The sequence below is a fragment of the Papaver somniferum genome, chromosome 3 (genome assembly GCF_003573695.1).
Source record: "Papaver somniferum cultivar HN1 chromosome 3, ASM357369v1, whole genome shotgun sequence".
Taxonomy (NCBI): Eukaryota; Viridiplantae; Streptophyta; class Magnoliopsida; order Ranunculales; family Papaveraceae; genus Papaver; species Papaver somniferum.
This window is the reverse complement of record NC_039360.1, coordinates 132974740-133001638: the sequence shown is the minus strand read 5'-3', so window position 1 is coordinate 133001638 and position 26899 is coordinate 132974740. Positions and strand designations below refer to the sequence as shown.

The window sequence follows — 26899 nt, the reverse complement described above, 5'->3', positions numbered from 1 at the left end:
TCTTGACCAGAATCACATCCTTTGAGATTATCCTCAACCATAGGGTTAACTTCTTCTTTGGGAACAGTTTCCATAGAGCTCTTTTCTGAAGAAGAATGAGCCACATATACGATAATATTTATATATCTTCGTGAATACCCTGGCTAGAAACCCTAAATTTCCTTGAGGAGATACGGGCGTTCGTGGGCTGACAAAACAAATGGCCCTAAAAAGGTATATTGTACAACTTCCAAAACTTCCACCATCAAGAGATCAAAGTGACAATGAGAAGATCATTACAACAATGGATATACAAACTAGAGACAATATAACACAAAACTTGAGCATCTCTCAAATCCTCATCCTTGTATCTCTCAAGTTAAACACAAGGATAGACCATTCTGTTGTTAGGTAGTAGAGGGAGACATAGTCTCACCATCGGTTCTGAGAGAATAGTTGTAATTTCCTATAAGATATCTTTTCTCAGCACTTCTTATCCTTTCATCGCAGCTTCCAGGAAAGAGGGTATGACTAGCAGTCCTTCTGGGAATCACAGGAGAGAAACCTTTCTGATAATAAAGTCTAGGACCTCTAGAGATTGGTTCTAGGGAGTTTTCCGAAATTCGTCTCCACACACTAGACTTAGATTTATCAGATTCAATCTTATAAGCATAAGAATTTACAAATGTTCTGTGTTGATTTCTCGGAGAGAGATCATTATAAGATGCCCGGTTTCCTGTGAAGGGGACCTTCACTGTAGTAGTCGTCCGACTATTTACTCCATTGATAATAGAAATAAGCAACTTGTGAAGTTCAGAAACACGTTTCTTTCTAGCAAAACAATGAATAGCATAGTGATTTCCTTTTCCACAGAAGGTGCATATTCGTGGAGGAGAAGTAACAACAGGTACTTGTTTAAACTTCATAGCCACCGGAGAAGATTGTAAGTTGTGAAAACTTTTCTTGACACAATCTTCTTCTGGAGAAAATTTCATTCTGTACAATAACTCACGAGCACTAATTTGTGCAAAATAATTTTTCTTTAAAACAGAGTTTTCCTTTTTCAAGGATTTGCATTGTCCATGGTCTAAGACAAGCAAAGCTTCAAATTTCTCCTCCTCAACACGAAGTTTGTCTAGATCGGATGAACGCGTCTTGATCAAAAAACTTTCTCTAATTGAACTTTCTTTGACCATCTTTTCAAGATCACAAATCTTTTCACGCTGTATATTGTTTTCTTGAAGAAGTTTCTCAATTTCCTTAGAGAATGACCCTATAATGTTGTAGAGTACTTGTCCACGATCAATAGACTTTTCAAATTCATTCATGAGTTGTACATGATCCTTGAGATCAACAAACTCTGTAGAATTTTTTGAAATTCTGGTGAGCTCCATTTCAGCTTTAGCCATTATATCCATTTCAGCTTTAGCCATTATATCCAATGTCTCATTGGAGGAAGAATGATTCACACAGGATGAGACGTTCTTCTTACCTCGGGATTCGGAAGAATCATCTAAGGAATAACCCTTTGAGGTATTTCTGAGACACTTGACAAAGTTGACAGCTTTAGGAGGAATATTGGTATGCGTATAAGATTCTGTCCACAGAGTTATATCGATACAAACACAGACTGATGAGGTATTTAACGTGTTTGCCTGATCTGATACCAATTGAAAAAGCGGGGTCTAACAACACCACCCAATATTTCGATTAGCAATCTGTATGGACTAACTCCGAAATAATTTGCTAGAGAATCAACTAGACAGTCAGACTCAATCTAGATAAAAGTATCTCAAGGAGTTATTATCTCAATCTCTCGATTTGACCTTTACTCAAGCAAATAGAAATCTACGAGTCTTTATCAAAGAGAGATAACTTGGACGGTACCAAAGACCAATGTCCAAGGATCAATCAATATCAATCAACAACTAAAGGTTGGATTTCCAATTGATGATCACGAACGCACAACCTGTATTATTTCAATTATATAAAATATAATGCTGAAAAGAAATACACCAGAAGTTTTGTTAACGAGGAAACCGCAAATGCAGAAAAACCCCAGGACCTAGTCTAGATTGAATACACACTGTATTAAGCCGCTACAGACACTAGCCTACTGCAAACTAACTTCGGACTGATATATAGTTGAACCCCTACCAATCTCCCACTGATACAAGGTACAGTTGTACTCCTACGCCTCTGATCCCAGCAGGAAACTGCGTACTTGATTCCCTTAGCTGATCTCACCCACAACTAAGAGCTGCTGCAACCCAAAATCACAGACTTGATAATAAACGAATCTGTCTCACACAGAAAAGTCTATCGAAAGGATAAATCTGTCTCCCACAGATAAACCCTAGGTTTTGTTCCGTCTTTAGATATAAAATCAAGGTAACATGAACCAATTGATAATCCGGTCTTATATTCCCGAAGAACAGCCTAGATTGATCAATCACCTCTCTACAATCCTTCCTGACTACACAAGCGGTTTGTACTCGTACGATAGAAGATGCAAGATCAGATCACACAACTACGATAAAAGTAGTATCGTTCTGGCTTCACAATCCCAATGAAGTCTTTAAGTCGTTAACTCGAGTTTAGAGAAGAAACTCAAGAGTTAATGGAGATCGAATCTAGCGAGCGCACTAGTAGCACACAGACGTGTGGGGATTAAGTTTTGCTCTTTCTAGATGTCTCCTATATATAGCCTTTCAAATCATGGTTTTTCCTGAGGTACAAAGCAAACTCTATCCACCGTTAGATTTAAACCTGATTTAGATTCAAGCCAATATCTCTCAACCTTAGATCGAAAGACATAGCTTGTCACACACACTTGGGTACACGTTTACTGGGTTTGAGAAAAACATGCCCAAACAAGCACACGTATGTTGGTTCAACATGATAACCAAAAAGGTCAACCATATGAGCATCTCATATTAATCATGTTCTTCTTCACCATAACTAGTTCAATTGACTCAAATGAACTAGTTAAGAGTTGTTCAATTACTATGAGATCTTATGTAACTACACAAGACATAATTGAAACAAAGATGATTCGATTCGATTAGAATCGGCTCATGAGCATTATAGCCATGATATGCATAAAGCATTCCTTACTAATTAATGTTTCATGTTCAGAACACATCTTTAGATCATAACTTCTTAAGTTCACAAACAAGTTCGCGGACTTAAGTTAATCTGTTGAGTTTTCCAAACTCAGCAGAAATTCTCGGGTCGAGAACTTGCGCCAGTTCGCGGACTTAGCACACATACGAGTATTGGAAATCCAAGCAGAAATTCTCGGTCGAGAACTTCTGTCAATTCGCAGACTTGGCAAGCCAATTACACAATCCTACCGATTTCTCTTGATCAACAAAGTTCGAAAACTTCGGTTCAAGGAATAATGGTTATATAATCTAAACTCTCATTTCAATCATTGAAAATTCTCAGAGAGCGATATTCAGTCGTGAAGAACAAAAGACCTTTCTCGTCAGAGAAATTTCCAAAGTGATTGAAACTTTCATGACTTTCGTCACTAGGTGAAGATAAACCTGATCAAAGCGAAACGCTTTACCAACACATGATTTCGAGTAAAAGATAAGCAATGAATACTCACCTCGAAATATCAAGTGTATATGATCTAGTCTATATAGCATACGAATTTTTTCTCATAACAAGTAGGAGAAGAATAGATAGACTTTCGAGTGATAGATAAGTTCAAGTCTTCACATACCTTTTTGTTGATGAAGTTCCACGGTTCCTTGGTGTAGATCTTCGTCGTTGTCGTTGAAGTTGAATCACCATGAAGTCCTTGATCTCAACTACACTTTTCTTATCCTAGTCCGAGACTTAGCTAATAGGCTAGAAATCAAGACTTTACAGTTTTTATCACTAACATTGACAAACATGCTTGATATATCAACGCATGTGAGGTTGACCGAGCTATGCTCTAACAAAGTTCAAGTCTCCACATACCTTTTTGTTGATGAAGTTCCACGTTTCCTTGAGTAGATATTCGTCGTTGTATGATGAATCGCCATGAAGTCCTTGATGTGGTTTTTATGTTGTTGTCGAAAATGGTAAAAGGTTGTCGTTCACTCATACTTGTGAAGATTCGTTTTAGACTCAAAGTAAAATAGAAAACTCAATCAAAGTTGTTATCAAGATTATAAAATGAACTGAGACTCAGTATTCCACCATTAACCAATTATCAGTGATTCAATCTAATTAATATCATGCAGTTTTCCGTTTAAAGTGATTCTAATATTGCAAAAGTAGATTTTCAAAGTAACAATTGTATATCTAAAGCATAGAACATCAAGAACCCTACGCTAAGCATGCTCTATCAAAAGAAACCACAACTGCTGAATTATTAATCCTTAAAACTATTTTTATTCAATGCACAAAATCATATAAGAAATTGCAAAAATAATTAAAAATAGAAATTACCACATAATAATTGGAAAAACGACTTCCTCCGTCGCCTCAGCAAGGGGGTTTAGCTCCTCATGTTAATCACTTACTCAAGATACATGTTTGTTGCTCAAAAGTTGATTAAATAAAAGCGAAGGTATGAAGCAGCGTATTTGTAACAATTGTAATTGCTACAAAACGCACTATCACAGAAAGCAGTGTTACAGAGAAATACTAACAGTAATAATTGTTGGGTAATTGTTACAGTTTGAAAGAAAAGGTGACGGTTCTCTGTTCTTCTTCTTCCTCTCGACTGCAACTCGACTATTCTTCTCTGTGAATTTTTCTTAGCTCTGTTCTGTTTCCAAACTTCCCCAAAAAGTACGTCCTAGGTCTCGATACCCTTCTGTGACCTCCCAGTCACCTTATTTATATCAAACAGCGGCTAAAATACTCGAGGTAACCTTCCCTTTGTTTTCTCTCACGTATCGACTTATTTTTCTTCCTTTCTTCTCGGCCAAGGTCCGATAATAACTCTCTGCCGCGTCTTTTGATAGTCATAAAATTTCTAAATATAGAAGATACGAATCCATGAAGATTATGCCTTCTCCCATTACTCGTAACTACCAAAGATAAACCAAAACAATGCCGCGAATATTTCACTATCCTGTCTCGTCGACAACTCCTATCTTCTCTCCATTCTAGCACGAGTAGCGAATCATGTTGTATTGTAACAACTAATACCAAATCCAACAGTTGACAAAACCAACAAAACATCGACCAAATCTTTCCCTGTTTCCGTAAATAATTTTCTTCCCTGTTTTCTCGAAACCTGGTGATCCAGTCAATATTATTTGGATCTAACGCACATACATCCCCTGTATGGTCCGCTCAAGTCCATCCCAATCGAGTTTGGCAATTAAATCTCCATAAAACTCGTATAACTTTGATTCTGCAATTTACGGAGATAAAAGCTTCTTTTCCCCGCCATTTCCCCTTTTTGAATTTGAGAAGACAATAGAACCCCCCTATCCAGCACGGGAGTCCCTTTAGCACTTGGGGTGAAAATAGTAAACGGGGGGTGCAAATAACGTTGGGTTACCCCTTATCAACTGTGTGCCCCTTATCCATTTAAGGGATGCCTTCAGCAATTTTCTCCGGAGAGTCTAAATACCACTTTTCGAGCCAATTTCTCCGCGCATGTTTATTTCTCCAAAAATACCTACAAAGACATAAAATACCAAAATAAGTACAAAAATGGATACTAACAATATAGAAAAACGAGATCAAAATAGACACATAAATGCGTCTATCAAATACCCCCAAACTTATTATTTTCTAGTCCCGAGCAAATGTAAAATAAAATCCTAACTCACTATCGCAGGCATCGTCGGTTGCATTTAGCGTATGCAACAAGCCTTTAAACCCCTAGGTGGCCCTAGTGGCCGAGTTATAGTCTCGGGAGGGCTTACAAGAGATATACTCACAAAACCTTTACTCCAGACCCTAGATATCTACACAGAACCTTGGAAGTCACTAAAGAATCTCCTAGGTCGGCATACTTATTGACTACACGAGGAAGTACCCTGATGCGAAATTCCAATTGCTGTACACGAGTTTGCACTCAAGCATACTAAAATTTATATAAAGTGACAGAGCTCTACTCAGATAGTCGCACTATGGACATCAATATCCGGAGTCAAAACTAATGTCATGGATAGATCAAGAAGATGGATATAGAGAAAAACATAGATGGTTTTGATGTTTACTAAGTGAACGGCGTTTCCCATATCTGTCTGAAGGCCTCCGTCAAAATGAACCTATCCTAATGGATTGAGGTACTAGTCTGACTAATATCAACACACTGGCATATACAAGGGAACCAGTGGTCGATAACCTAACTCTAGGTCAACACAACTGGCATATACAAGGGTACCAGTGGTCGACTTTATTGAATTTATTCCTTTTGGTCAAATGGTCTGGTCTCAGTTTTTTTTTCATCTTTTTTTTTTTGTTCATGGTATCTCAATCACTCTAATTCACCCTAGCATTGGTAACAACTTGAATCGTGAGCCCCACCAAATCACTTAGAAACATATTTAAAAAGAAAAATAAAAACAGAAGTGAAAAGGACTCAACGAGATATGGCGAAACTACCATGTTATTTCTAACACCTGAGCTCCGTTCTTTTATGAATAGACTCTTTAGATGTTTCCATCTAATCAGATTGGTTCCTCAACTCCTACAACCAAAATGCTTCCATCCACTTAGATTAGTTAGTGCGATCCTTAATAAACATAAATTTTCTAGGCTCTGGAGTTTATTAATGCAACTAAAAAGTTTTTCCCATACCCCCAAACTTAAATCTAACATTGTCCTCAATGTTCTAAAGATGAAATTAAAAGCATGAACAAGGATAAACTGTTACCATTAAGCAAAAGAGTTAAGGAAAGATATTACCGTGTTGCATGAGATTGGGTTACCTCCCAAGAAGTGCTAAGTTTAAAGTCTTCAGCCAGACATCAATTTTCTTAAAATGGCTAGTTACTTTTCAAATCATATATCAGTAGTCGAAATAACTGTGGGTCATCAAAACCAAATAAAACTGCCACTAATATGAAACAACTGCACAGGATCAGAAAAAATAACATAAGGAGCACAACCTCATTGAGAGTTTCTTGCAAGACAACTGGATTTATTTGGGGCACCCAATTGGGCTTCATATGAGTGTCTTGAAAAACAGATTCATCCGAAAAACGGGACTTTAATAGCTGGATTTCCTCCTGAAAAGTATCAGGAGGATCGGGTTGAGGAGTATGAATAGACTCAAGTGATACCTCATATGCACTAGGATCGAGTCCCAAGTTAGGGACTTCTACTAGGAAAATTGACGATCACTACCCCCAAACTTAGAATTTTGGGTGTTTCTAGATAGACTAGTCACAATATTCCTAATTTATAGACCATCAGGTTTCTGAAAAAGGTCAATTGCTTTCTCTGAGTTATAATCAGGTGGTTCATCCTCTAAATTCTTTTGAGGTATACTAGCTGTAGGACTTATATGTTTCATATCCTGTATGGTCAACCCTAGAGTTTCCTTATTATCTTGAAGCACGATTTCTGGCCTGCTGTCCTGATCGGATGCTATAATCACAGGAAAAGTCTTAGATGGCCCTAAGAATGCAGATTTAAGGTCCAACTTAGGAGGCTATTCTAAACAAGGGATTAAGGTAGACTCAAAAGCTAGTAATGGTTCGAACCTAGCTTTCCATTTATGAGTATCTAACATAGAAATAGAATCCAACATAGCATTCACTTGTTCAATGTTGATATCTTCGTCGAAATCCATGCTAAAGTGGGCTAGACAACTCTCTAATGGATCTTCCGTTATGAGGTTTGGTAATGACTCCTGAATTAAGGTTCCTATCATGTTCACCTCTTCAATGCACGTGTCATCTAGCTCAGAATGTAGCTTATTGACATTAAAAATATTCAACTCAATAGTCATATTGCCAAAAGATAGATTCATAATACCATTTCGACAATTTATGATCGCATTATACGTAGCTAAAAATGGGCGACCTAAAATCACAGGTATCTGGTTCTCTGGGTCAGGGACAGGTTGGGTATCTAAGACCACGAAATCCACAGGATAAATAAACTTGTCGACCTCAATAAGAACATCTTCTATCACACCACGACGAATCTTGACAGACCTATCAACTAACTGCAATGTTCTCTTGGTAGGTTTCAATTCACCGAGCCCTAGCTTTAAGTACACATGGTATGGGAGTAAGTTCACACTGGCTCCTAAGTCAAGTAAAGCTTTGTGTACCCTGTGTTTTCCTATCGTACAAGCAATGGTAGGCGCACCTGGGTCTTTATATTTAGGAGTTGTGAGGTTCTGAATGATCGAACTTACATGACTAGCTAAAAAGGATTTTTTAGGGACAATAAGCTTTCTCTTTCGCGTACACATATCCTTAAGAAACTTGGCATAAGCTGGAAGTTGCCTAATTGCTTCTAGTAACGGAAGGTTTATGGTAACTTTCCTAAAAACCTCCATTATGTCATTAAAGTTGGATTCACTCTTTGTTGGTACTAATAGCTGTGGAAATGGGGCTCTAGGCATAAAATAGGGCCTCTCAGGAACCGAATTGACATCATCAGAAACTTTATCAGTCTCCTCAGCTATGGTTGGTCCTGAGGGGTGAACTACAGTATGCTCACTATCGGGCATGGTTACCTGATTGTCTACTACTCTACCACTCCTAAGGGTTCTAACAACATTCAACTGATGTGACGATTTTGTACCTACTTCATAAACTCTTCTAGGATTTGGATTAGTCTGACTAGGGAACCTTCCGTTATCTCTCTCACTTAAGGTCTTAGCTATTTGACCGACTTGAAGCTCTAACTTAGCAAGAGTTTGAGCATTAGTTTGAAAGTTCTGCTTGGTTTCCTGTTGAAAACTAACTTGTCTCTTTACTAACATGTCCTGGCTCTGTGCTAACATATCCTGGCTCTTTCTTAATATACTAAGAGATTCCTCTAAGCTCGTCATTCTATTCTCTAAAGAGTTATGAAACTGACCTGAAGAGTTCTTATCTGAACCAAAACCTGGGGGAGAATTAGAATTACTAAAATGACCTTGACTATGTCCTTTAGACCACGAAAGGTTCGGATGGTTTCTCCAACCAGGATTATAGGTTTCTGAATATGGGTCAAACTTCTGACGGTTATCGAATCTAGTTTTATTATAAAGAGAATTGGATTGCTCTTCATTATTCTGGCCTTCCCAAAAAGGCTCTAATCTACCACTAGTGTGACCCACTTCTAAAGCTTCTAACATTTTCGATATAACAGCAATTTTGGCATCTGATTCAAAGTTTCCTTCTACCCTATTAATGTTTCCTCTGCCTAGAAGAATTGTTTTCTGAGGTCCTTTATTAGTTTCCCATTGTTGGGTCTTTTCGGCGATTTCATGCAAATATGTCATCGCATCATCAACTGTTTGGTTTTCAAACCCACCTGTACGCATAGATTCTACTGTGGTTGTAGTGGGATAATCTAAACCCTCATAAAGGATCTGAACTAACCTAACCTTTTCTAAACCATGATGAGGACATTGGGCTAACAGATCATTGAACCTTTCCAAATACCTATACAAGGATTCTCCCTCTTGTTGAAAAAATGTGCAGATTTGCGTCCTAATAGACGATGTTTTGTGCCTAGGGAAAAACTTGTTCAAAAAGGGAGATGTAAGTTGTTCATATGTTTCAATTGATCCGGAAGCCAAACTATATATCCACGATTTGGCTTTATCTTTCAAGGAAAAGGGGAATAACCTGAGTTTCAAAGCATCATCACCAAGGTTTCTGATTTTTAGGGTACTAAAAATTTCCTCAAAGTCCCTAACATGGAAATAGGGGTTTCCATTTTCTTTCCCTAAAAATATTGGGAGCAACTGTAAGGTTCCAGGCTTAAGTTCATAATTTGCTTCAGTTTCAGATAACCTGATACACGAGGGACGAGTAGTCCTAGTAGATTTCAACAAAGCTTTCAAAGTTGCCATTTCTGGCACTATTGGAATATCAGGGATTTTCTCCTCAAACGGACGTTCAAAAACGGAATCTTCAAGAATCGGGCTTTCTAAATTGAGGTAATCGAGGCGCTTAGAACTATTAGGTTTCTCTTTAACAAAGGTACCTAGGGCGTCTCTTTTACGTTCAAGCAAGCAAAACAATAAGGTGGGGAACTCTATGCAATCATAAAACAAGGCTGACTCATCCAAATCAAACCTAATGATTTCTAGTAAACAAAAAGCATGATGGCTCTACTTAGATTGTTTCTAGACAAGCTTTTATTCTTTCGAAAAGGAACTCGTTACAATCTGAGCAAAACCCTCTGGAATCAATCCGAGTCAAAGTAAGCTAAATAAAGGCGAGGGAAGATCGATGGAGCTTTGATACCCAAGGCCTCACCGGTATTACAAGGCGGCGCAGTCATGCATTCAACTCACAGAAAACATCTTGAACTTCGAAGTATGCTCAAAAGAGTAACCAATATTTTTCGAACGACTTTCCTATTAAGCTCGTTACCCTATAGGTCTCGTTCTAGTCAAAATTTTAGGCTTAGGTTCGCGTTTAGTTTCGTTTTCCTAAGGCGGGCAAGAAGAGAACGGTGATGAAATCCGAACCCTTATCTTGTATGGCCAGTCCTTCCCCTTTACTAGGAAATTAAAGCAGCCGTTTTCAAGTCCTCAGCATATATACAACAGAAGAAATACAGTAAACCCGCTGACAGGAGATTCGCGGGTGTTTAGAATCTTACCTCCCGTTCCAGAGGGGGATGAATCGGTTGTAGTCGACTCGGGCCACGACTCCTATGTCATGTACGAACCCGAGGGGCCGAGGCGATATCGTAATCGCCGTCCTTCTCTGCACACAGTTTATATTTAAACTACCCTTCCGTAGGGTTTAAAATAATGTCCCAAAGTTTAAAGTCCAAAGTGTCCAAAAAGAAAAGAAAAATTACAAAAATTAAAAATAAACCCTAATACAGTTTTTTTCTAAAAAAGGAAAAAATAAAAAAAATCCTAAAAATTAAACAAAAATAAAATTATCTTCTTTTCAGTTCTTTTCGCTTTGTCTCTTGTTTCAATCCCCAAGGTTTTTAGTCTCAAATTTCTTTTTGATTCAAAACCTGCAATAAATAGACAAATACCCAAAAACGTAAAATAGAATATGAAGAATAAAACTAAAAACAAAAACAAAACCTAAAATAAATCTAAAACCCTAACCTAAACACAAATCCGCGTCGGCGACGCCAAAAATTGATGTGGTTTTTATGTTGTTGTAGAAAATGGTAAAAGGTTGTCGTTCACTTAGACTTGTGAAGATTCCTTTTAGACTCAAAGTAAAATAGAAAACTCAATCAAAGTTGTTATCAAGATTATAAAATGTACTGAGACTCAGGATTCCACCACTAACCAATTATCAGTGATTCAATCTAATTAATATCATGCAATTCTTTTCCGTTTAAAGTGATTCTAATATTGCAAAAGTAGATTTTCAAAGTAACAATTGTATATCTGAAGCATAGAACATCAAGAACCCTAGGCTAAGCATGCTCTATCAAAAGAAACCACAACTGCTCAATTATTAGTCCATAAAACTATTTTTATTCAAGGCACAAAATCATATAAGAAATTGCAAAAATAATTAAAAATATAAATTACCACATAATATTTGGAAAAAAGGCTTCCTCCGTCGCCTCAGCAAGGGGGTTTAGCTCCTCATGTTAATCACTTGATCAAGATACATGTTTGTTGCTCAAAAGTTGATTAAATAGAAGAGAAGGTATGAAGCAGCGTGTTTGTAACAGTTGTAATTGTTACAAAACGCACTATCATAGAAAGCAGTGTTACAGAGAAATACTAACAGTAATAATTGTTGGGTAATTGTTACAGTTTGAAAGAATAGGTGACGGTTCTCTGTTCTTCTTCTTTCTCTCGACTGCAACTCGGCTATGCTTCTCTGTGAATTTTTCTTAGCTCTGTTATGTTTCCAAACTTTCCCAAAAAGTACGTCCTAGGTCTCGATACCCTTCTGTGACCTCCCAGTCACCTTATTTATATCAAACAGTGACCAAAATACTCGAGGTAACCTTCCCTTTCTTTTCTCTCACGTATCGACTTATTTTTCTTCCTTTCTTCTCGGCCAAGGTCCGATAATAACTCTCTGCCGCGTCTTTTGATAGTTATAAAATTCCTAAATATAGAAGATACGAATCCATGAAGATTATGCATTTTCCCATTACTCGTAACTACCAAAGATAAACCAAAACAATACCGCGAATATTTCACTTTCCTGCCTCGTCGACAACTCCTATCTTCTCTCCATTCTAGCACGAGTAGAGAATCATGTTGTATTGTAACAACTAATACCAAATCCAACAGTTGAGAAAACCAACAAGACATCGACCAAATCTTTCCCTGTTTCCGTAAATAATTTTCTTCCCTGTTTTCTCGAAACCTGGTGATCCAGTCAATATTGTTTGGATCTAACGCACATTCATCCCCTGTATGGTCCACTCAAGTCCATCCCAATCGAGTTTGGAAATTGAATCTCCATAAAACTCGTATAACTTTGATTCTGCAATTTACGGAGATAAAAGCTTCTTTTCCCCGCCATTTTTCCTTTTTGAATTTGAGAAGACAATGGAACCCCCTATCTAGCATGGGAGTCCCTTTAGCACTTGGGGTGAAAATAGTAAATGCGGGGTGCAAATAACGGTGGGTCACCCCTTATCAACTGTGTGCCCCTTATCCATTTAAGGGATGCCTTCAGCAGTTTTCTCCGGATAGTCAAAATACCACTTTTCGAGCCAATTTCTCCGCGCATGTTATTTCTCCAAAAATACCTACAAAGACATAAAATACCGAAATAAGTACAAAAATGGGTACTAACAATATAGAAAAACGAGGTCAAAATAGACACATAAATGCGTCTATCAGTCCTTGAGCTCAACATCACTTTTCTATCCTAGTCCGAGACTTAGCTATGTAGGCTAGAAATCAAGACTCACAGTTTTGATCACTAACATTGACAAACATGCTTGAGATAGCAACGCATGCGAGGTCGACCGAGCTATGCTCTAACAGAGAGCAACCCACAGTATACAACAAAATAAAAATACAGTGACATACTGGATAAAAAGTTCGTTTTGAAAAAGTGGGGGTCTAACGACCTCACTCAATATTTCGCTTAGCAATCTGTATGGACTAACTCCAATATATTTTTAAGAGAACCAACTCGACAGTCAGACTCAATCTTAATATCTCGATTTCTCGATTCAATCCCAACTCAAACAAATAGAAATTTGCGAGTCTGAATTGAATACGAGAGAAATAACTTGAACGGTACCTGTTAGAGAATAGCTCGGTTGAACCCACCAAGCGTTGGTATGTTAAGATTGGTTGTCATATTTTAGTGAATCAAAAGCCATGTTAAGAGTCGCTTGATTATGTACTAGAGTTAAACTTTGTATAGGTTAGCTTGAAAGCATTAGGATATGAGACATTACAAGTATTGTGAAGACTTGAAGATGTGAAGAAGCAAAGAGCTACAACGACAACAATCATCCTTCCACTTGAGGTTAGTGATATTTTGAAAAATCGAGGGTCTAACAACACCACCCAATATTTTGATTAGCAATCTGTATGTACTAACTTCGAAATACTTTGCTAGAGAATCAACTAGACAATCAGACTCAATCTAGATAAAAGTATCTCAAGGAGTTAATATCTATCTCTTGATTTGATTTTTACTCAATCTAAAAACAATAGAGAGTCTTTATCAAATATAAGGAATACTTGGACGGTACCAAAGACCAATGTCCAAGGATCAATCAATATCAATCAACAACCAAAGGTTGGATTTCCAATTGATGATCACGAACGAAAAACCTGTATTTTTTCAATTATATAAAATATAATGCGGAAAAGAAACAACACAAACACCAGAATTTTTTTTAACGAGGAAACCGCAAATGCAGAAAACCCCGGGACCTAGTCTAGATTAGATACACACTGTAATAAGCCACTACAGACACTAGCCTACTGCAAACTAACTTAGGACTGGACTATAGTTGAACCCTATCAGTCTCCCACTGATACAAGGTACAGTTGCACCTCTACGCCTCTGATCCCAGCAGGATACTACGTACTTGATTCCCTTAGCTGATCTCACCCACAACCAAGAGTTGCTACAACCCAAAATCGCAGGCTTGATAAATAAACAAATCTGTCTCACACAGAAAAGTCTATCAAAGGATAAATCTGTCTCCCACAGATAAACCATAGGTTTTGTTCCGTATTTTGATAAATCAAGGTGAACAGGAACCAATTGATAATCCGGTCTTATATTCCCGAATAACAGCCTAGATTAATCAATAACCTCTCTACAATCCTTCCTGACTACACAAGCGGTTTGTCAAGGAATCACAAACAGTGACATGAAGATTTTTGTGACTTATTTATCTTTCCTATCGGAGAACTCTCACGATCTAAAGCCAATCAATCGATTGTGCTCGTACGATAGAAGATGCAAGATCAGATCACACAACTACGATAAAGTAGTATCGGTCTGGCTTCACAATCCCATTGAAGTCTTCAAGTCGTTAACCTGATTTTAGAAAAGAAAATCAAAGGTTAATGGAGATCGACTCTAGCGGGCGCACTAGTATCACACAGACGTGTGGGGATTAGTTTTGCACAATGCTAGATGTCTCCTTTATATAGCCTTCAAATCAGGGTTTTTCCTTAGTTACAAAGCAATCCATATTCACCGTTAGATGAAAACCTGATTTAGATTCAAGCTAATATTTCTCAACCGTTAGATCGAAAACTTAGCTTGTCACACACACTTGGGTAAACGTTTACCGGGTTCGTGAAAACCATTCCCAAACGTGTACGCGTATGTTGGTTCAACATAATAACCCCAAAAGGTTAACCATATGAGCATTACATATTAACCATGTTCTTCTTCACCATAACTAGTTCAATTGACTCAAATGTAGTTAAAGAGTTGTTCAATTGCTATGAGATCTTTTGTAACTACACAAGACACAATTGAAACAAAGATGATTCAATTCGATTGAATCGGCTCATGAACATTATAGCCATGGTTTGCATAAAGCATTCCTTAGTAATTTAATGTTTCATGTTGAGAGCACATCTTTAGATCATAACCTCTTAAGTTCAAAAACAAGTTCGCGGACTTAAGTAAACCGGTTGAGTTTTCCAAACTCAGCAGAAATTCTCAGAAGGAGAACTTCCGCCAGTTCGCGGACTAAGCACACAAACGAGTTTTGGAAAATATAGCAAAATTTCTCGGTCGAGAACTTCCGACGGTTCGCGGACTGAGTCTGCGGACTGGGTTCGCGGACTTGGCAAGCCAATTCCACAATCCTCCCGATTTCTCTTGATCAACAAAGTACAAAAACTTCGGTTCAAGGAATACATGATTATGTAATATAAACTCTCATTTCAATCATTGAGACATTCTCAGATGACGCTATGTAGCCATTATTCATAGACCGATTCATGTCAGAGAAATTCTCAAAGTGATTGAAACTTTTCATGAATTTCGTCACTAGGTGGAGATAAAATTGATCAAAGCGAAACGCTTTACCAATACATTATTTCGAGATATAGATAAGCGAGATATACTCGGCTCAAAATATCAAATGTGTATGATCTAGTCTATATAGCATATGACTTTTGTCTCATAAGAAGTAGGAGATAGAATAGATAGACTTTTGAGTGATATATAAGTTCAAGTCTCCACATACCTTTTTGTTGATGAAGTTCCACGGTTCCTTGTATAGATCTTCGTAGTTGTATGATGAATCGTCATGAAGTCCTTGAGCTCAACTACACTTTTCTATCCTAGTCCGAGACTTAGCTATGTAGGCTAGAAATCAAGACTCATAGTTTTGATCACTAACATTGACAAACATGCTTGAGATAGCAACGCATGCGAGGTCGACCGAGCTATGCTCTAACATATTTGACTTGAACTGTTTCATTACCTAACGTATCGTTCAAGTCGTGCATATTGAAAACATAACTTCGATGCATATTTGAACTCTAGATAGACATAGTATTAAGGAATACAATACGAGGTTTACTGCTTAACCATTAAACTTTGTAGATAAGACATCACCATAATCATTTGAATGCTATTGTGATTATGTATGGGTATGAGGTGAGGATTTCATCCTAGGAAACAATGTTTACATGTGTTCTAAGGAAGTAAGTTCATAAACTTGTTTTGTGAACCGAAAAGGAAATTGCCAGGTGTTATTGGTTTTGTTATTCATTGCATATCTTATGAACAACCAATATGTGTGATAAAGTAGAACCGCTCGCAACTTGTTGTGTTTTTGGTAGAACTATTCACAAAGGCCTGACTTTTGTATTAGTATAACTTTTATTAGTAAAACCAATCTTAAGTAATCACCTTGGTATGATCTGATTATGTCTGCCTTGGGGAAAGGGAACCGATCCTAGTATGGGAAAGTGGGAACCAATCCTTGTAAGGGGTGCAGTACCTCAAGGGGAACCGATCCTTGTATGTGTGCAACAAGGTTTACAGCATAAAGGGCAACCGATCCTGTGAACATGTGCAACACATATAAGTTAGATACCATATATATGTGGGGAACCGATCCTAGTACCTAGTCAACCGAATCTTTTGGGAAGCTAGTGTGACTATGCGTAGTACTCACATGGAGGTAGAACCGAAACTTGTTTTGGTAGAGTCGTAAACCCATGATTGTGATTGAATGTTGGTTTGATCAATCACATAGTTCTTGAAAGTCAGATGAACCAATTCTAAACTTGTTTGGAAATGTGGCAAATCGGTTTCAAGGTTTTAAGTGTGAAAGAGAACTTACAAAGTAAAGATGTCGACAAACTTTGAGCACGTGCTGAGAATGTTTATTTCTATAATTTTTCAAAGATATTCCTTAACGGTTAAGGGAAGATAATCCCAGGATCGAAACATAAGTAAGTTAAGAATCTTTTAGTTAAGGTTATTAATTTCATTTTGTAGGGAAATTCCAGAATTAGTAATGTGCATTTACTAATTATATTTTCCGAGAGATTTCGATCATTATTTTTGGACAGAGCATTCCAGGAATTATGAAAACCGAATTTTGGATTTAATGAATATCTTGAGAATATTTTCGGTTTTGGAAATTCCTTGGTGTCCAAACTTCCTTGTCTATAAATACACGAAGTTTGCCTTTCTAGCAAACTAATCCTTCGTAGCAACAAACTTCCTCTTTTGTCTTTTTTACTGGTGTAGCCGCCTATCAGAGAGGAGAGTAATCTAATTAGGTGAAATCTCTTACGGCCGCTCGTTTTAAAGTCTTATTTGGGATTGAGAAGCTCTAGTGCGACATGTTGGTGGGAAACTAGATAATTGCGGTTTATCTTTGTTTTCGATTGATTTGATTGACTAACGGTGGTTGAAATATGATTGCACCTAGTTTTTTTTATTCTTGAGAATCTTCTCTTATGATATAAGATTCACTCAAACTAGTTCAGAGTTTCGACATGGACCTTTAGACTGTTGTTAGTTCAAAAGACGATCTTGTGATAATCCATTGTTAACAGACTCCGTTCTGTGCGTGATTGATCACAAGAGATTCAAGTGATTGTGTGCAGGTTTTTATTGAAGATTTAAGAAGATTTGAAGACAAAGAAGATATTGAAGATCTAACTTGGGTTTTATAATCTTTGGTGTGCACGATACTTGTTTCGGTAAAATAGGATCCAATTAATAATCTATTTATCCCTGTGGTAGATTGGATTGATTAATTGAGTAGATCGGAATCAACATAATTCTTCGGATTAAAGTTGTTGTTTGCTTAATCTTAAACGATTACCTTAGGGTGATTGAACATAAGATAGATCTAGACCCGATGAAGGAGTTTATGTTGAGATAATCGGAAGAGACTTTGTCCGACTCATATCACTTGGTTGAATAGAGTTGATACCAAACAGATTTCTTGTTCCTTTACTATTTGAAATACGAACCAAAGGGATTGTTCCAAGTAAATGACTTATTCATAGGTCGGAGGCGTGGGAATACAGACGAAACTAAGTGAACTATAGGGTTAGTTACTTGGTCTCAACTATACGAAGTTAGGTGTAATTTTGTGTAGCGCTTAATCATGAGAGTATTCAATTCTGGACTAGGTCTCGGGGTTTTTCTGCATTTGCGGTTTCCTCGTTTACAAAATCTTGCTATGTCATTTACTTTTATTTTCCGCATTATAATTGTTTTATTATAATTAAAGTAAATTACACAAATATTAATTCCTATTTACTTAATAAGCAACCCAATTGTGTTTGGTTAAGCCCAAACCTTTGTATCAAGTAAACATACTTCGTTGTTGTATTGTCTAGTTCTCGTATCCATAGATGATCACACGAAGTGTGAACCGATTAGTTGTATTGTCTCGACTCAGTCCATAGACAATCACTTTCGGAGAAAGGACTTATAGGTAGGAAAAGTTTTACTTTGAGGTATATTTGGGTACCCTCGCCTCTTCAGTACCAAAGACCAATGTTCAAGGATCAATCAATTTCAATCAACAACCAAAGGTTGGATTTACTATTTGATCGATACAACGCACAACCTGTGATATTTCAATTATATAACAAAATATAATGCGGAAAAGAAATAACACAGATACCAGAAGTCTTGTTAAAGAGGAAACCGCAAATGCAGAAAACCCCGGGACCTAGTCTAGATTAATTGAACACACACTGTATTAAGCCGCTACAGACACTAGCCTACTACAAACTAACTTTGGTATAGACTGTAGTTGAACCCCAATCAATCTCACACTGATCCAAGGTACAGTTGCGCTCCTTACGTCTCTGATCCCAGTAGGATACTATGAACATGATTCCCTTAGCTGATCTCACCCACAACTAAGAGTTGCTACGACCCAAAGTCGAAGACTTTAATAAACAAATTTGTATCACACAGAAAAATCTACAAGAATAGATAAATTTGTCTCCCACAGAAGTACTTATGAGTTTTATTCCGTCTTTTGATAAATCAAGGTGAACATGATATCACAAACGATGAGATGAAGGTGTTTGTGACTACTTTTCTATCTCTCCTATCGGAGAAATTAATCTCAAGCCAATCTTACGATTGCACTCAATCACGATAGAAACAGAAAGATCATTTCACACAACTACAGAGAAAATAGTTGGGTCTGGCTTCACAATCCCAATGAAGTCTTCAAGTTGTTAACCTACAGGGTATCAATATAAACCTAAGGTTAAAGGAGAATCGACACTAGCTTATACAACTAGTATCACACAGGAGGTATGGGGATTAGGTTTCCCGGTTGCTATAGTTCTCCTTTATATAGTCTCCAAATCAGGGTTTGCAATCTAAGTCACCTTGGTAACAAAGCATTCAATATTCAGCGTTATATGAAACCTGATTAGATTCAAGCTAATATCTTTCAACCGTTAGATCGAACTTAGCTTGTTATATACAAATGAAATGTAACTTTATTTAGGTTTGAGTAACCGTACATAAACGTGTACACCTAGTTGGTTCAACAATAATTAACCAATGGTTAGCCATATGAACACTTTCATATCAACCTTATTCATCTTCACCATAACTAGTTCAAATGACTCAATAGAACTAGTTAGAGATTTGTTCAATTGATTAGATCTCATAGAAGTATATAAGCCACAATCGAAGCAAAAACGATTTTGATTCACTCGAATCGATTCATGAACATTAAAGCCACGGTTTGCAAAGATTGCATTCCTTAGTTTATATATGTCTTAGTTCACGAATAAACTGTTTTTAGAAAATAACCCACATAAGTATGCATACTGGTACACATACTTAAGTACCCGAATGAGCTTGTTTTTAGTTCACAAACTCCAGCAGAAATTTACGGGATGTGAACTTCCGACAGTACGCGTATGGGTACGCGGACTTATCTCTGGACATCCTAAACCAGTGAAGTACGCATACTTTGGTTCAAGGATTTTGGACTTACACAAGTATGAGTTTACATACAATGTCTATATCCATTCAAGGTTATATATTCTAAACTCTTATTTCAACCATTGAAACATTCTTAGAGGATGTTATATAGTGGTTCTTCACACACTTGTAGATGGGGAAAAACGATTTGCTGGTTTTAAAGGAATTGAGGAGACGACCGTACGGAGGAAACTCCTCGAACCGAGCGAAATGTTAAACCCCACACAGATGCACCGCTGCAAAGGGGGTGCTTTACATTCGAGAGATCAATCTGTAGTACTCTGGCCTAAATCAAGACAATGACCGTTCTAGAGTAAATTCGGTCATAAGAGAGGATGGGTTGATCTGTAGGAGGAAAGCTGGGAAATGTGTGGAATCAATGGTAATCAAAGATTGTGGGTTCTGAATATGATAAGCTCTGAATGATTGAAATTACTCAACTGAGAGTAGTTTATCAATTGATGAGTTGATGATCTCATGTTGTCGATGAGACGTGAGATTGATGATACTGTTGATGATTCAATCATGATTCAGAGACTTATTTATATTGCTGGAATTGTAGACACCATGATTCCATGAAGTGTGAGAGTTGATGGAATCAAGGAGTGGGAAAGTGGAGATCGTGTTTGAAACCAGTTGCTCAACGTGTGGATACTTGGTTGATTTTCTACCCACTACCTCGTGAATTCCTTCAGCTGATTGCACGACTTGCTCACATTCCATCGTGTGTTTGAACACACGTGCCGTAGACCGCCAGACCAAAACCTTAAGTGATATCCCCCCAAGTGACACGATTGACGTCTCGTGGTTTGTTAGTCAATTGATGACTTCGTGGTTTGATGGGACGATGAGTCCATGTGGTCGTTGAGTTGAATATGATGTTCTGAAACTCGTGAATTGAACATGTCATGAGACAGAGGTATAGTTCTTACGATGAAGTGAGCAAGTATTGCTCATTCGATGGATCGTTGAATATTGATTGTTGAACCAATATTCCTTGGTTTGAACAAATATTTATCATCTGAGCAAGTGTTGCTCATGTGATGAATTGTTGAATATTTGGTCGTCTGAGCACGTGTTGCTCGTCTGATGGATTATTGGCAGCATCCCAAAAATATTAATTAGAATATTGGTCGTTGAACCGAGTATAATTAATAAAATTAATGACCATGAGGTCGTCATAAAATTATTAAGGTTAGAATCTGGAATGATATCCTTGGATTCAGAAACCCTAATTTGATCAATTGATGATCAATTCATGGTTCGTCAGAATTTCAACCATGGGACGGAGGAGGGAGCGATTACATGGGACCGTGGATCAACCATGTAGTGTCCATATGCTCACGTGATCAAATACGAAGAACTCCTGAAGAGTTGACGATTTGTTGGTGAAAGAATGATTAAATGCTGGTTTAATCATTTATTCGAAAACTCGCGACTGAGCCTTAGGTGAGTAAACCTAATTAATTATGACGAGGCGAGTGACCGACCATGGAGTCATGAAACCGGCCCTGGGTTGTCCCGTGACCGCCTGACGATCACTTCATGAAAATCCAAAGTGTTTGGGAGAGTTTTGGACCTAATACGAGCAATTTTGCAAATTAGGTCAAAACTGTGAAAATTGATGGAACCGGCTTCCGTGAGCCAAAGAGCCAATCTTGGTCGGTGAAGATAGCGTGCTCGTGTCCCCAAGGCGTCCGCGTCTCAGGACTGAGAATTTTGATATTTTCTGGCGTGTAATTGAGCATCCATTCGAGAAAATATGCCAAAATTAGGGTTTCGACGAAACTGAGGAAAACACCATGAGATGATGAAAAATAATTATAAAATAAGGAATGAGGAGGCATGGGACCGCCGAGGTCAAGGCATGGTCGGCCGGTCGTGACCACGGTCCCGTGGTGCCTTTTTCTTAATTTTATAATATGTTGATGATTTTATGAAAAATTCATGAATTTTGAGAAATTTGATGAATTTTAGGAGTTTCCATGAGTTGAAGGAGTTTTCATGAGTTCAAGGAAGCAAATGATATTAAAATAATAAAACAAGGGCGTGTGGGACCGTGAAAGGCATGACCGACCGGCTAGGTCCCGGTCCCACGAGTTTTCCTAATTTTTTTAATATTTTTTAGGTATTTTGTTGATTTGAGGGAATTTTTCCTAATTTGAGAGAAATACCATGAAATCAAGGAATTTGATGAATTCAAGGAAAACTAATAATAAAATAATAAAACAAAGGGGTGTGTGGGACCGGCTAGGGCATGGACGGCCGTCCAAGGCCCGGTCCCACAAGTTTTTCATAATTTATTTTATTTTATTATTATTTGATGATTTGTGCAAAAATACCATGAAATCAAGGAGTTTTTCATGAAATTAGAGAAATAATAATAATATAAAAAAAATAATAAGGAACCGTGGGTGTGGGGCCGGTTGGGACCAAGGCATGGCCGGTTGGCCAATGGTCACGCCCCACACTCCTTTCCTTAATTTTTATTATTTTTTATGGATTTATGGAAGTACCATGAAACCGAGGAGTTTCCTCAGACGAAGGAGATTTGATAAAATGGAGAATTTTCATCAAATCATGGAAAATAATAAAAATGCATTAAAAATATAAAACTGGCGTGGGATTGACCACGACACGGTCGGTCGGTCTGTGTCCGTGCTCCCAGCACCCTGGTCAATTTTTAATTATTTATTATTTTCTTCTCTATTTTGCATAGGTTCATCGTTTCGTTGTATTTTTGAAATACTCGTTCGTGCGGTGACTGTTAGTGTATCATCGTTGAATACACCTTCACCATTTGAATCGGGGCTTACTTAGAGGTAGCTCAGACGCCCGGTTGTTGATTATTTATTACTAATTGTGGAATTCAGTGGAGAATAATTCACAAAACTGAGTAATAAGATGTTTATTATTAATTCATAGGATCAGCTGAGGATTCGACTACGAATTCAAATAATAAAGTGAGCATTACCATTCCATGGGATCGTAGATTCGACCATAGAATCGGAGTAATTAAGTTTATCTATTACCATTTATGAGACCAGTTGTGGATTCGATCATGAAATCGGAGTAATGAGATAATATAGTTATTGCTATTCTATGAGATCAAGCGTGGATTCGATCATAGAATCAGAACAATTGTTATTGCCATTCCATGGGACCAGTCGTGGATTCGACCATGGAATAGGAGCAATTAGGAATAATTAACTTTGTGGCTCTATACTAGCAGAGCAAGCTGTCTAGGAGCATTAATTATCCGATATGAGCTTCGGTAAGTCATATCCTTTATATAGTCAGGGTAAACTTGTTTGTTCCTGAAGACGTTATCGCTCTATACTAGCAGAGCAAGCTGTCTAGGAGCCGTCCATCTCGTGATGCTATATAGAAATAATCACTGAAAGTATTCAGTATTCATGAGATATGCCGTTGTCCAGTCGTGAGACTACATATCTACATGTACTCTGAGAGAAAGTACTCTCCGTTGAGAATTCGATGAGAGACCCGTGTCTCGATACTCACGTCTGATTGCTGAATCAGAGCTTCGTATAATTATGAGTTTACGAATTTAGCCTTTGTCGAAAATCCACCATCTACATTAAGTCCCCTGCTTACTGAGGAAAGCTGTGTTCCTCAGTCAGCATTAAATGGTGATTTTCCGGCCATAAATAATAATACCAGTAATTGAACTTAGTCGTAAGTTGAGACGTTACCGGATTTAAAGAGCATGAGCAAACCACGACTTGATGAAGGCTTCAATGTCATGATTGGAGCGTCGTTTGATGAGCATAAATTGGTGTTGAACCGCTGGTTTGGACGACGAGTCCGTGGTCGGTTAGGATTCGCGGGTCGGGCCCAATAAGGAAATCCTTAGAAAATTAGGTTTTGGAAATAAAATTGATATAAAAGGATTAATCCTTTTTTTTTTTTCCACACCGAAGTGCTCATCACCTCTCCACCACCTTTACGCTAGCAGCAGAGGAAAAAATTCCGGCGCTCCACCGTCGCCGCGTCCGATCCACCGACGCGCCGACCAGGTAAGCGCGATTTTTTTTTTCGATGTTATTACCTTCATGAGTTGTTCATGTTTTGATCATGATGAAGTTATATACATGTGTGTATATTAGTGTGAGTTTTATGAAAAACCCTCGTTTTTGAAAACGTATGTTCGTTCGATCGTTAGTTTTGTAAACTAACTATAATCCCTGATTTAGGAGAGATTTTTTTTAGTATATGAACCTAGGTTCAGTGATAAAACTTAGTTATGAGCTTTCATGTGTACCAAGGTTTATCATAAAAGAAGTGAATTTTCATGAAATCGGAATAATCCTTCGTTTTAAAGACAAATAACGATGACACGAAGGAAAATATGTATGATGAACTTGTGTCCAGTGATAAAATTTTGCTTATGAGCTTTCATGTAAATACAAAACTTTTATATGTATGAGATGTGAGCTTTCACAATATTTTTGAAATAAACCTTCGTTTTAAAGACAAATAACGACGATACGAAGGAAAAATATTTTTTTATATATATATGCAGCCGTGACATATATTGTGTAAAATATGATGGTATATTTTATTTGCATGATTTGTTTTCATTAGATAAAATCTTGAGAATTTATGTAGCAAGTTGCATTAATTGTTGTTTTTTCGAAAAATCAAAACGTGGGTTTTGAGGAACCTTCGAAGATAGACAATATATTTATGATGAAATATTTTATTGTTGTAAACTTCATAGGTCAGTTGTGTGAATGTTCACATTATGAAAATTGTGTCCGTGATTTCATGAAAAATCAGTTTCGGAAATTAAATAAAGTTTCGTTCGTTTTTGCAGTTTTCGAAGAGACGAACGATTTTGGGTGTTAACTCTAGCATTACTATCACTATTGTTAGTGGAAGTATAAAAGGTAAAGAGAGTTACCATTTTTGCTTGTATTTCCTTGATTTATATCTGGACGGCATACTGAAGTAGAATGTAGTGTGAACCTTTTCAGCTACTTAGCAAAGATGTCCAATTCCCAAGCTGACGACGCCTCGAGGGAAGAGATGTGCGTTGATGATGGTATCTCCAGAGATGAGACATGCATGGATGAAACTTCCGTTGGGGGAGACGAAGACGAAATCCCTGGGATTAAGAATGTCCCGAACATAGATGATGCATTCTTTGAAAAAGATATTCCAGGAGCTGAGCAACATTTGAAATCCCCAGTGTATCGTCTTTTGATAAATCCCAGAACTGTTACTCAGAAGAAATTGGTGACTCCTAAGACAGTGATTCGATTTTGTCTTGAACGAGGGGTCTTCGCCTCATCAATCATAGAGTTTAAGCTTTCTCGACGACCTTTGGAGAAATTTGCCGGCTGGGCGAGGCATATGTTGGGTTTTCCTCATGTGAGGACTATGCTCGACCAGGCGCAGGTGACGAGAGCTATTCAAGCTTCTGGAGAGTTGTTCATTTATCATGACGCAAGTGGTATTGTGGCTCTGTTTGCTCGCTGGTGCATTCCCACTCACACTTTCATATGTAGATGGGGAGAGTTTACCATTACCTTGGAAGACGTGGCGGCTCTGATGCATCTCCCGATCACGGGAATCTTCCTGGGGATCTTTCAGATGAGGAGACCGCCGTTTCTCATGTCTTGACAGCTGCAATGGAGAAAGCGAATAAGGCTGGTAGTAAAGGATGCTATGCTTCCTGGTTGACACACTGGTGGCCCAAAGACGAGGTTTCTGATAAACCCATCGACGGTATGTTACCCATTGCTGCTTTCTTATGTTTATGGTTGTCCAGAGACGTTTTTGAAGACAGTGGAAACTTGTTGAAGCCTTTTGTGATTCCCTTTGCTATTAAGATGGCTCAAGGTGAGCAACTTCCGATAGGTAGTTTATTCTTAGGCTCCTTGTATTACAACCTGGACTCCTTGATTATAGACTCCAGTGTGTCGAACGGCTCTATGAAGATTGAGTGTTATGCCAACACGATGTTTCTTCAAGCTTTGATGTGGGAGCATTTTAAGAATTATGCACCTACTCCACGTAATGTTCTGCAAGGACCGAATACTGATGCGCCATACTTTCCCTGAAAGATAATGCTAGGATCATGCGTTGGTCCACAAAGCAGCCTCGTTCTAAAATACGCTTTATTGATGTGTTAGATGAAGAATCTGAGTTCAATTTTCGCCCGTGGGTGTCAGTCCCTGATTATGTTTCTCAGCCGATGACTTTCAATACTGGAGAAGGCACGAGTTTGACGTCTGGTGCGCATCTGAGTGATGGCGAAAGATCTTTCATGTTGAGTTGCACTCCTGGTCATTTGCTATCAGTCACGTTTGGAGAGCTTTCAGTGGAGGAGTATAACATTGATAGAGCAGCTCGACAAATGGGTATGGATCAGTGTGTTCCAACCATACGGAGAAGGAACCATCAGTTGAGCAACTCAGGACTCATTTGGATCATACTCAGGGATGGAGTAGCTACTGGTTTCCTGGTTCTGTAGATTCGCCTATGTAACCCCAGGTTATGTAGAATTCTGGGATCACAACTTGGGCGTTTGCGTGGCTTTGTAAGATTTCCCAGACCTCCATTCAAGGATCTTCCTTCGGCTGAGATGATTTCCAGTCGACCAAGATTGAAGTATCTTTCTGGTGATAAACGAAAGTCGTCTCCAGGATGCTCTCAGGTATGTTTTTTCATATAATCTTCACGAAATTATAAGAACTGTATTCTGATTATATTACTGGATTTCACCACAGGACGGTCGTAATATACGACCTCGAATCGGTGTAGATTTCTCAGAGACTGAGGCGGTTATTCATGGCGGAGAAGGCAGGCATAAAGGTTATAAGCTGTTACCAATACCGTAAAGTCCCCAGTTGGTGCTTTGGTGAGTTCCCAATATTTCT

At 38.0% G+C, this 26899-nt stretch overlaps 1 pseudogene; it reads left to right on the top strand.

Moving 5' to 3' along the window:
• Positions 1–9503: 9503 nt before the first annotated feature.
• LOC113362432 lies at positions 9504–9603 on the top strand (annotated as a pseudogene).
• Positions 9604–26899: the final 17296 nt, after the last annotated feature.